The 12,077-nt window shown below is 36.3% G+C and overlaps 1 protein-coding gene across 2 annotated transcripts in view; it reads right to left on the bottom strand.

The window, feature by feature from the left end:
• Nucleotides 1-12,077, bottom strand: part of LOC139958496 (growth factor receptor-bound protein 14-like) — a 133,710-nt gene that overhangs the window by 32,348 nt on the left and 89,285 nt on the right. The window contains exon 1 of one of the 2 annotated variants that reach the window (XM_071955595.1): nt 4,105-4,255. The exons of the other annotated variant lie outside the window; for it this stretch is intronic. The gene's annotated coding sequence lies outside the window, so the exon portion shown is untranslated. Of the gene's footprint in view, nt 1-4,104; nt 4,256-12,077 lie in introns of those variants that run through there. 2 annotated transcript variants of the gene reach the window in all.

Here is a 12,077-nt window from a genome sequence, read left to right as displayed (position 1 = left end):
TCAAGATTTTTGATCAAGTTTAATTTCCTTGTAAGATTGTATCTAAATTTAGTTCAGCCAGAGTAAAATCAAGACTGCATGTAGAGGTGAAACAGGGGAAAACCTGTCAGGTGACCTAAAACTATATGGGACATATTATTCAACCTTTCTCCATTAAGAATCATTTCGTGGTTGTGAGTTTATATATAGGACTAGCTCTTGTCATCTCAGAAGCTCAGTGCCTGGAGGTATAATAATGTGACAGTTCAAAGCCTCTGACAAGAAGATGAACAGGAATGTTGGTGACACAGAAATTATAGAGAAATGGGGCTACGTTTAAATCTGATGCGTGAGGGAAGCCAAATATAAGTTCAGCAGGACAAGTTTCATCATTAAAGCTGCTTTTCTTGGATGTAAATGCAAACTGATACCTCAGTTTGGCTTTGAATATAACGTTCTCAGAATTGTCCATACATATTATGCTTTTAATACGCTGATCCAGTTTGAAGAAAAAAACAAGAAAAGAAAATCAGCGAAAGAATAGAGTTAGAAATTGAAATTCTCTTATTAGTTGAGGGTGGGGTGTGACTACGAAATAGGCCAGTACTTGTAGGGTCATTAATTTAATACATCTGCTGCTGATGTGGAAATAACAATGTGTTGATCTAACAATGGTAAGACTGAATCTGTGGAAGTTACCAACTTAATTTTGATCAAGGAAAAGTCAATTAATGTCTTTTGTTTAAAATTATGAGAAACCTTTATGAGAATACAATCAACATGATAATCTTTATGATAATATTACTAAATACCAAGGTGGAATAATAAGTTTTTTATTATAGTAAAACATTGCACAATCTTCTTGTTTTGTTAAAAAGGAGACATCAACCCAAATCAGCTTAAGTATGATCTTTCTGATGAACAACTCCTGGATGATCTCCATCATATAAACTATAGATTATACTTCCATTTGTAACTCATTTAAATGATAAAAGCTTCCAATGGGATTTTTAAACCGGCAAATAGTGTGGCATATCATTGGAACCAAATTCATAGAGTTGCCTCAAAAGATATGAAACGACACAGATACGATACAGATACACGAAAATTAATCTTTTCATCCACCTCATCATTCCAGAAACTTTGACAGAAAATGGTTAACGAACTGGCACTAATGAAAAAAAACAATTGTTAACCAGGCAATAGCTAATTTTCATATGCCTGAAATAGTACAATGTTCGACTCGGTGTAAGTGACCTCACAATACAAGCTCATAACAGTTAGGACACAATGTAATTCCACCTGTCTGTTTCGACCCTCCTGACCTTCTGCAATGTTACACATCTGAAGCGGAGGGAGGAACCTACACGAATACGTGAATATTAAGCATCATGTCCGCAGGTTAATGACAATTTACGTTAAACGTTTATTCACACCCTTCTAGATGATTTTTGTTGTTTCCTCGTCACCATGGCAATAACAGTTTTTCATGGGCATTTTGCCAGACGGTGAGAAAACAGCGGATTTGGTGGTTAACTTTGAAGAAAATTAAGTCAGTTTTACACAACACTGTATCCTCCTTTAAGTATAAGAAACATGAAAATCACCAGGACAACGGCGAGGGTCGCAGGGGAATCTTAACCCACATTCTCTCTTATTGATGATATGTCATGTGTTTATATATGGTGGTATATGGAACACCTGGGTAACCAAATACAAAAGCTACATTTTGGTACCTCACCAGCTGTCAATCCTTACTGTGACATACCATACATATGAATTTGGTGTTGTTCCTTGATCAATCGTAGTTCATATAGGGCACAGTGTTAAAAGGTTACCAGGACATACTAGGCACGGTAGAAAAGAGGGTGCTAAGGTTGTGGGGAGACAGGTAAGCGATGAGCGAAGTAAATTATTCATTTCAGCAGTCACAGAAGTTGTTCAGTTTCTCCCCACAGAGGGAGGCAATGCATGATTTATTTCTGTGGCTCTGACTTGTAATATTAATTCAATTCAACCTTGACATGAAAGTGACTCGCTACCTTGGTGACATGCAAGAAAATAACAGAATAACTAGGGAGGGGAGGGTGGGACAATTCTACTTATAAGATTTTTCAGAAATTATAGTTAGGGTAGATGTATTTTTAAAGATATGATGACCAGGAGGCCATGGCCCAATCACCGCAATCATCAATATTTTCAGTAGGGGATGAGTTAGACAATTCCTCTGTGCTCAGGATGGCCATTCATATCATCCCTACCTCTATTAGTCAGGAGAATTGAGGGAATCTTCCCCTGTCATCCTCCCCACCCCCACCCCACCCCCATCTTTGAAACTCTGTGCAAGTCACTGCATTGTCAGATAGCTGAAGAAATGCAGTTATGTAAACTTTCATCTTTCTTTTATCTGTCTCATAAAGTCTTGTGTCTTGCAACATCATTCTGATTAAGTTTTCAGATCACGAGCAAACACGTCTTCACTTCAAGCTACAGGTTACTCTGTTTTATTAAACCTATTGCCAAATAGCAGGAAACACTAATTCATAAGGCTGTGATTACTGAAAATATCCCCCCCCCGCCCCACCCCCAAAAAAAAGGAAAAAAAAGAAAAGAAGAAAAAAGAACTGCATTTATATCAATCTGTGTAGATATTTTTTACTATATCTAAATTCTGACACAACATATGAGTGATACCTGTTTCATGAGCTTGAATGCTCAAGGTGATATTAAAACAGGAATTTAGAACTCGGCAGGTTCATTTTCTGAAATCAAATCAAATGGTTAAAAATAAAGATAGTGGAGGCAGCTGATACTAAGGTCTGTCGTGGTGGGAATGAAGACTTCTGGCAAGAGAGAAATTCAGGCAAAAGTACCTGGAATAACCAGGGTAGGAACTAAGATAATCACTCATGTGTTAAGATACAAGAATCTGGATAGCACCTGGGGAATCAGTTACAGGCAATTGAATTTCAAATCATCGTTAAAGCAGCAAACAGGGGTATTATTATTATTATTTCTTTTTTCCCAGAGATGTCAAAGAGTCGAGAAGCTATTTAAAATTAATTCTACCGACACTTAAATCAACCTCTATGACCCATTTTCAAAAGGCTCACCTTCAAAAAAGCAAGCAAGCAATGGAAAAGGTGACAAATGGTATCCATAAAGTATGCGCTGGCATCACCTCTCAAAGCTTAAGAAGTCACAGCTCAGCTCTGGGTCACACGGTGGAAGATGCTGACATTATTATATATTCCAAAGCTATTCTTGTGGGTTAAAAAATGTACGGCATCGTTAATTTCGGTGTTAAATATCTGTTTTAATGGCTTTAAACTCTGGTCGATCATACTGCTTTGGTCAGCTTCTATCAGTTTCCATTTCATATCATTGCTTACAAGTTTGACGATACCTCGTAGGTGCTAAATGCAATATTTTAGATGTTTACATACAAGACTTCTTTCTATGGTTACAGCCATAAATCGTTCCGATTTTGGGAGGGGGAGGTGGGGGTTGGGGGGGTTGGGGGAGGGGTTGGGGGAAACATACTGATGATTTACTAAAGTCATCCAAGCTAATAATAATAATAGATTCTATAGGTATACATTATTCTGTATGGTTTACCTTTACACAGTCTTGCAAATGCTTTCAATATAACTTTATGATGATGTAACATTTTGTGTATAAACTTTGTGGCAATTGCAAATGCATTAATATTCAGCTATACATACAGCTACGTCAAAATAAAACAACAGAGGGGGAGGGGAGAGGTTGTTTTAGGGCCAATGGAAATTTTGGTGGATCAAATGCAGCTCTTTTAACACCTCAATGACAATTTTACCCTACCTACAGAGTATTCTTCAAACATGACATATAACTAACATCCTTCTAAAGAAAGACAGTTAGAAGTCAAAATTCAACATTTTATGCATACATTTTTGGAGATGAAATTTCACTAATCAATAAAGTTAATTAATAAATAAATAATTAAATTTGGAATAAATAATCAATATATCAATGAAAAATTCTATTACAAACATTGATTCAAATCGCCTCAAAGAGCTCCTTTACATGATAATCGAAATTTGAATTTAATCCTCACTTTTTCAAAATAAAAAATAATTATCTTACTTTTCAGAACAACTTGCGAACAAGCATCCGAGTGACATTCAAGCGGACTGGTTTTCTCTTTTCCCGTTGTTGCGACTACTTAACCATATTTAACAAAGAGACCACGCAACAGTAGCTAATTATCCTGACTAGGGGCATCCTGCTACGAAAAAGCAACTAAAAACAGAATCTGAAATAATTGCTATTACTGATTACCACATAAAACAAAAACGAAAACCTTGTGCACTGTAATGACATGTACTGTGTAATTATGTACACAGCTGCTGGACAAGTGTATCCAGGGTATGTAAATATACTACCCTGGGAACAAAGTATGGTTAACCTGATGAAAGGATAACCTGCATCACTATTCAGTTCAAATGATAGGTAATGTCATGCCTACCAAAAAAAAAAAAAAAATTCTGCTAGAACATACAAAATTGGTCACACAAATATTAGGTATGTGTATAATTCCATTTATAACAAATATGTCTAAACCAAAGGTCTCCAAATACATAATTCTTTCTCAAACCTTTTTTTCCCCAAAAAAAAATACCTGGGTGAATATTCCAAAAGTATTTTAAAGTAAGATTGCCAAATTTCAACTGATATGGCAGAATTTCTGCATTTGTAGATGTAAGAATGCACATGACGTACAACATTGTGATTTGATATATATTGCATGTTACTGTAGAAAGTGTAGAGGCCATTTTGTGAGAATGGCAGTTACATTGGAACTTCCAATTTCTTTGTAGTAGGCCCTATACATGGATGCCCACATTTAATCCCACTTAATCTTAAACTTTAATGTATCTTTTTTTCAATGTAGAGAAGGTTTGCTATGTAAGACTGTAGAATGCCTAACACTTTAGTGAACAGTTGAACCTAACAATGCTAGAATATCAAGTAATGGTCACTTTGTAGCATTTTTTCACGGAAAGATGTAACTCTCTAATTGGACACTCATCAATATCTGTGGGTACTCATCAATATCTTTGAACACTCATCAATATTATTGGACACTCATCAATATTTTTGGATACTATCAATATCATTGGGCACTCATGAATATCTTTGTACACTCATGAATATCTTTGAACACTCATCAATATCTTTGGACACTCATCAATATCTTTGGGCACTCATCAATATCTTTGGACACTCATCAATATCTTTGGACACTCATCAATACCTTCAGACACTCATCAATATCTTTAGACACTCATGAATATCTTTGTACACTCATCAATATCTTTGAACACTCATCAATAACTTTGGGCATTCATCAATATCTTTGGACACTCATCAATATCTTCAGACACTCATCATTATCTTTGGATAAAGTGGAAAGTCAGAGCCTCAGGTGGGTACTTTTGAAGGCTTTTAGCAATTTTCTTCAAGCTCCCAAAATTTGTACAAATTTTCCAAAAGACCTATCAGTTTCTATAAAGTTTGCACGGTCAGAATAATTCTGATGCAGATACTTAAGATTTAAAAGTTTATCAATATTAGATAATTAATAAGATTTAAAATGTTAAAACTACAAAGGTTGACAATGCAAATAGTTGTTAAACGTTGCGCAAGAGTGACCATTACTTACAGTACAGAACTGTAGACCTTTAAAATCTTATACTTTGAAGAAAAAAAGTGCAAATCTTTTTCAGAGTCTAAATAACTTTGACACTGAGTGATCCTGTCAGCTTCTTTCCTATATATTATACACACATGTTTAAATTTGAAATGTACATAATAAACCTTTGGTTCTGATCCAGAAAAACGGATTCAAGACCACCGATTCAAAATGTTATTGCACTTTCAGCGTCCACAAAATCTGGTCAATGATCTTTTTAATATTTCTTACTTTTTTTTTAATGGTACGGGAGAAAAGCTACTCGGCTGTCAGCGAGAAGGCTGTACTTCTCAACGATTGTTGCCAATTGATATTGAATCAGAGCATAGATGCATGCCATACAAATTTCAACACAGGTAATGAACCTGCCAAGAATGATTTTAACCAATTTGGACGAATCTTCACGATGACATCCACTGCAACCAGTAATTCCCTCAAGATGGCACTATAGTCATGTACCAAACGTTCCTTTAGGAACCATAACCCCCCCCCCCTTCATCTCTGGAGGTCATTAGCCTGTACTAAAACAGTCAACTCTTTTACTTTTCTCTCGTTGTCTCTCTCTCTTCCTCCTATGAAAGAATTCAGATTATCTTCACCTTATTGATGACATATCCATGACGAGAAAGCCAACAGTGGCTTTAAAGGTTGCCAATGTGTAAGATTAAATAAACAGTGACCTTTGATCATATGATTATTGAAGTTTTGACTAATTAAGGTAATTAAAATTGGTATAAAACTGAAGAGATTATGCATCAGTTTTGATCATCACAAATTCACAATGTTATGGTAGCAGGTGTGGGTGGATCAAGGGGTGGGGGTTATACCCCCTCTTTTAAGTTCACACAAAACATTAAAGGTAATACATAGTATTCCTTTAAAGATAAAATACCTTCAATGTTACATTTAACACATCAATTGACTGCCCCCCCTTCAAAAAAAAAAAACAACAACAGCTCTATATATAAAAGAATTCTGCAAAAGAATTCTCCAAAAGAAAGTTTCTACAAGATACTATAAACAATTTTATAATGACATTCAATGCCAAATCAAAATTACAGTATGAAATTCACCCCCCCCCCAAAGATAATGAGGGCAGTATCAAAGAACTTAGCATGCATAGACTCCTGATGCGTGACCTGATTAATTCACTTTGGCTTTGGCTTTGAGTACAACTTTTCTGTACGCTGCCGTGTTGGACGAATCTAACCATAATAGTAATTATTGATTTCGCAATACGCATTATAATCGTTGCCAACTTTGCAATCCGAAGCCCCCCTCACAATTTTGCAAGGTCGGTAAGAGTGACCCCTCAGTTTTCTCCTTCAGGAAAACAAAAAGAAAAAAAAAACCTTTCTCTTCTCAAGGTTCCATTCAACCTTACTTACATTCAGTTATACTGGAGAGATGCAATTCAATTGAGCTGTAAATCGGAAAGAGGAGATGGGGAAGGAGAGAGATTTGAATCAAATTGCATGTTTGAGTGACAATTTGCTGTTTTTTTCTTCATACTTTCAAGGAAAAACTTACAAATGGCAGAGACAAGAATACTTTCCATATTTTGAGCAATTGAACAGCTAACCATAAGATACTATACCGTACGTTCAACAATGCACATATTCTTCGATTCTGATCGGAACGACTCCATTGAAACCAGAGGATGTGAAATTATGTAATCTAACGGTTATACACACAAAAGTGTACCGGCTATTATAGGGACACAGCTGGTCAGCATTCTTGCGCAACACGCTGCGGCTTTGTAATCTTGGCCTTACAAAGCCAAACGAAATGCCAAACAGGAGTTTGCCCTCCTCATCCCTTTCACATAATCAGATTACCCACCAAATGAATTATTGGAAACCTTAAAAAAGATCTATCATCTTCCTTTTGGTGAAAATATTTCCTTTTTTTCCCTGTCCCTTTCACGATCATTAATAGGTGGATTTTTACTCTTTTTTTTTTTCTTTTTTTTTTTGTTACAGTAGATGAGAGGATCTTTTGCAAAAGGAGGTTCATTCAAGCCCTTAGGTCAGTGTTAGAATCTGCCCAGTAGTAAAAAAATATATAATGGACCGAAGGGGGGGTTATTTCTTAAAGAAGAATCTACATCCTAGGAAGAGCTGAGAGCATTTTGGAGGTTAACAAAAGTTAGATAAAAGCAGACTAGGGAGCTAACAAGAGTTTGGAGGACCTTAATCTCTCGGAGGTATTGTGATCTGATTGGTATACAAATGCGAGAATGACAAAAAAAGGAAGGAAAAAAAAAAGCCCCAAAAAGTAGAAAGATTTCTTGGTAAGGACATCAGAGTAGTGTCCATTTGTTCGGGATACTTGAGAAAGTTAAGAACGAGAAGTACAGTTAAATATAGTCAAGAAAGATTTACAAGAGATCAGCTGACCGTTCCAAGTAGGTTTAATCGTCTTAACCTAAAGACTATTTATTGATTTTGTCAAGAAATGGAATACTCGACCGGCTAGATGTCGTCATCGAGAAGAAATACGTACGAGGCATTTTTCCTGACACTTTTGGGTCATGTTTGTATGTCCATAGATGGGGGGTGGTGTTGGGATGAAGCTAGGTATGTGGATGAGAGGAATTGACCTCTCTATTTGATTTTGAACTTCAGTATCTTTAGTTACTTCAAATGTAATTTGGTCAAAACACTCAGACAAGTTAACTTTGGAGAATCTATGAACTGATGTTAATTCTAAGAGCAAAGCTATGGAGGACTACGATCACAAATCTGTAAAAAAAAAAAAACCGCTAACAATTATTTCCCATTTACTCATCCAACTAAAGCACTACTAAAGATCCTATCTTATCACTAAACCCTCTCCTCTCCCATCCCCTAGCCCCTTCTCCTCTATCCCCCCACCTCTCTCAACTACCCCTTTCCCACGCAAGATGTAACTGCATGTATGGTAGGTATCTTTCACATTCTTCTTCCAGCATCTATGCCTGGTTCTTTATGAATTTACCAAATCTTGCTTGACTTATAAAAAATTCCTTTTTTTTATCATCCTCTTATTTTTCCACCATAATATATTACTATATAGGCTTAAGCTATATTAATCTGAATAAACACAGATGAACATGCAAATTTGTAACCAGCATCCTAGGTAAAAGGGAATTTTTTTTTTCAACTTTGAAAAATTGTCAATGAGATATATAACACCTTTCCATCCATCTGTATCTAATTCACACATTTTGGTATTTACTGGACCAGATTTCCAGGTAAAAAGAGCTTTCCTATCCTGCAAGGATAGATTCATCCAGGTGTCTTGATTTTCAAGGTTACATGGAGTATAGGTAAATGGCAGATTAGCCTTGCAATGGTCATTCACTTTTAATACCTGAACACCTTTGAATGTTAATGGATACATGCTATCAACAATGAATATAAACTGTAATATAAACCTACTGTAGCCTTGAGTTGCCATTGAGTAAGAAGTATAACATGGTAAACTATGTGACTGCCTGAACACATTTGAATGTTAATGGATACATGCTATCAACAATGAATATAAACTGTAATATAAACCTACTGTAGCCTTGAGTTGCCATTGAGCAGAAGTAAACCATGGTAAACTATGTGACTGCCTGAACACATTTGAATGTTAATAGATACATGCTATCAACAATGCATATAAACTGTAATATAAACCTACTGTAGCCTTGAGTTGCCATTGAGCAGAAGTATAACATGGTAAACTATGTGACTGCCTGAACACATTTGAATGTTAATAGATACATGCTATCAACAATGAATATAAACTGTAATATAAACCTACTGTAGCCTTGAGTTGCCATTGAGCAGAAGTATAACATGGTAAACTATGTGACTGCCTGAACACATTTGAATGTTAATGGATACATGCTATCAACAATGCATATAAACTGTAATATAAACCTACTGTAGCCTTGAGTTGCCATTGAGCAGAAGTAAACCATGGTAAACTGTGTGACTGCCTGAACACATTTGGATGTTAATAGATACATGCTATCAACAATGAATATAAACTGTAATATAAACTAGTGTTTGCACGGGTTATCCGGGTACCCGGGTACCCGCCCGACGCGATACTACCCGGTTCCTAATTTATTACCCGAATCCTAAGCAAAGTGTGATTTAAAAAAAAAAGAAAAAACAAAAGGCAAACCGACGGTTAGGCAGATTTCCCATTGACTTAGTGTGGTGTTAGGCTACAATGTGGTCGAAGATAACAGCAATAACGAAGGGGCCCGCTCGACGGGATAATACCCGGTTCCTAATTTATTACCCGAATCATACGCAAAGTGTGATTGTTTAAAAAAAAAAATGCAAACCAATGGTTAGGCTGATTTCCCATTGACTTAGTGTGTTGTTAGGCTACCATGTGTTCGAAGATAACAGCAATAACGAAAGCTTTCCATAGATATCTTATAACTGCGTCACAATTTCAGCTAATAAACAGGTGGCTAGGCTAGACTACCCCCATTGACTTAGTGTGGTGTTAGGCAACCATGTGGTCGAACGTAACAGCAATAACGAAAGTATTCCATGGATGTCTTACAACTGCGTCACAACTCCAGCAAATAAACAGATGGTTAGGCTTAGCTAGATTTCTCATTGACTTAGTGTGGTGTGAGGCTACCATGTGGAAGAAATTATTATTTATTCATTCGTCTATTTCAAAGAAGGAAAGGCTGACAAGGAATTTTACGCGATGTTTATGGATTATAGACGGGATAACTAAAAATAGTAATCGCAAGTGGCTTTTTACTAATCGTTTATTCCAAATGCGATCAAATTGCCCGAATCGCGCAATCTCGCGGCTAATGCGAACCCTGGGCCTGCATAATAGAGAGTAGTAGTATTTAAAACTGTTTAAGAGCTAAATTGGATATTTATATGGTTTGATCCAATAGACGTGCACGAGCTAGCATAAGCAGCGGCGGCAGTGCGATGTTAGTAGTAATGCTAATTATAATTAAATAATTAATTTATTAACAAGTTAATGAAAGAAACAGAAGCAAATACAAATTATCGAGGGAGGTTTTATACCTTATCTTACACCTACGTATTTGAACATGAAAACATTGTCAGTAGAGAATATAATGCATTTATTACAGCATCCAATATGTAATTTCTTGAAAATCGTGATACACGAGGGTAAACATTTTTTTCGGGTACCCGGATACCCGACGGGTAACAGCCCTCGGGTACCCGGTTCCCGATTTTTGGACCAGTGTAAACACTAATATAAACCTACTGTAGCCTTGAGTTGCCACTGAGTAGCGATATAACATGGTAAACTATGTGATTGCAATACCTGAACACCTTTGAATGTTAACGGATACATGCTATCAACAATGAAAATTTACTATAATATAAACCTACTGTAGCCTTGAGTTGCCATTGAGTAGAAGTATAACATTGCAAACTGTGTGATTGCAATACCTGCACACATTTGAATATTCATGGTCAAATGCAGGTACAGTAACATGCAGCTAACGAGAGCGAGTAACCCTACCCTTCAGTCATCGATCCCCGAGCATTCGCACAACAGTCTTGATCACCACCTTACATCAAAACAGAATTGTCAAGTTTGTTTCTCAAGCCCTCCTCTCCACACCCTCCCTCCTCAAAAAATACCTAAAAATGAAAAAAAAAATCTTTCTATCACCTTCCACTCCCATACTTAGCTCTGGAAATGATTATCTTATCTTGCGCATACGTTTTACCTGTCTGTTTATTCCCCACACTTCAGTCAACTTGAGTACTCGATTCAAGGACTTAGGCAGAGACACATACACAGAGTGAGCTATTCAGGGGGCCAAATTTCACATTATAAATACAACAGCATGGATTTTCCAGGTCAACATTTCCGCCCAGTATATACCTTTGGTTTTCACTTACAAAGGAAGGACAACCTTCAAGCCAATGTAGTCATTTGAATCTTTCATTAAAAAAAAAGTAGAAAAAAAAATATTAATAAATGAAATTTTCATTGTTTCTACAAAGCAATCAGAAATCAATTCCCAATCTGTCTGAAGACCACCTGCGTGAACAAATTACTTGCTCTGTCACAAAGGAAATAGCTTCATACAAAAATGTAAAGACTTTATAATCAGTGATTGGTTTTCTCATTGTACCAGTAATGACATAATTTTGACTGTTCGAGCTTCAATAGCAGTCGACAACTGACCAAGTACAAGACTTCCTGAAAGAGCTGGGTAAAGTAATGAAAACTGAGGAGTGTAAAAATGAGTAAACTATGTTGTGCTTCCACAATAACCTAATGGATTAACAGCGTCTTTTGTCATTGAGCGGTGTGTCTCATAGCTGTATATAATAGTTGAATTGAGCAAGAAGAGAAAGCT

This window comes from Apostichopus japonicus, chromosome 18 (assembly GCF_037975245.1).
Source record: "Apostichopus japonicus isolate 1M-3 chromosome 18, ASM3797524v1, whole genome shotgun sequence".
Lineage (NCBI taxonomy): Eukaryota > Metazoa > Echinodermata > Holothuroidea > Aspidochirotida > Stichopodidae > Apostichopus > Apostichopus japonicus.
Note: the sequence above shows the minus strand (reverse complement) of the source record. Positions and strands in the feature narration are given on the sequence as shown.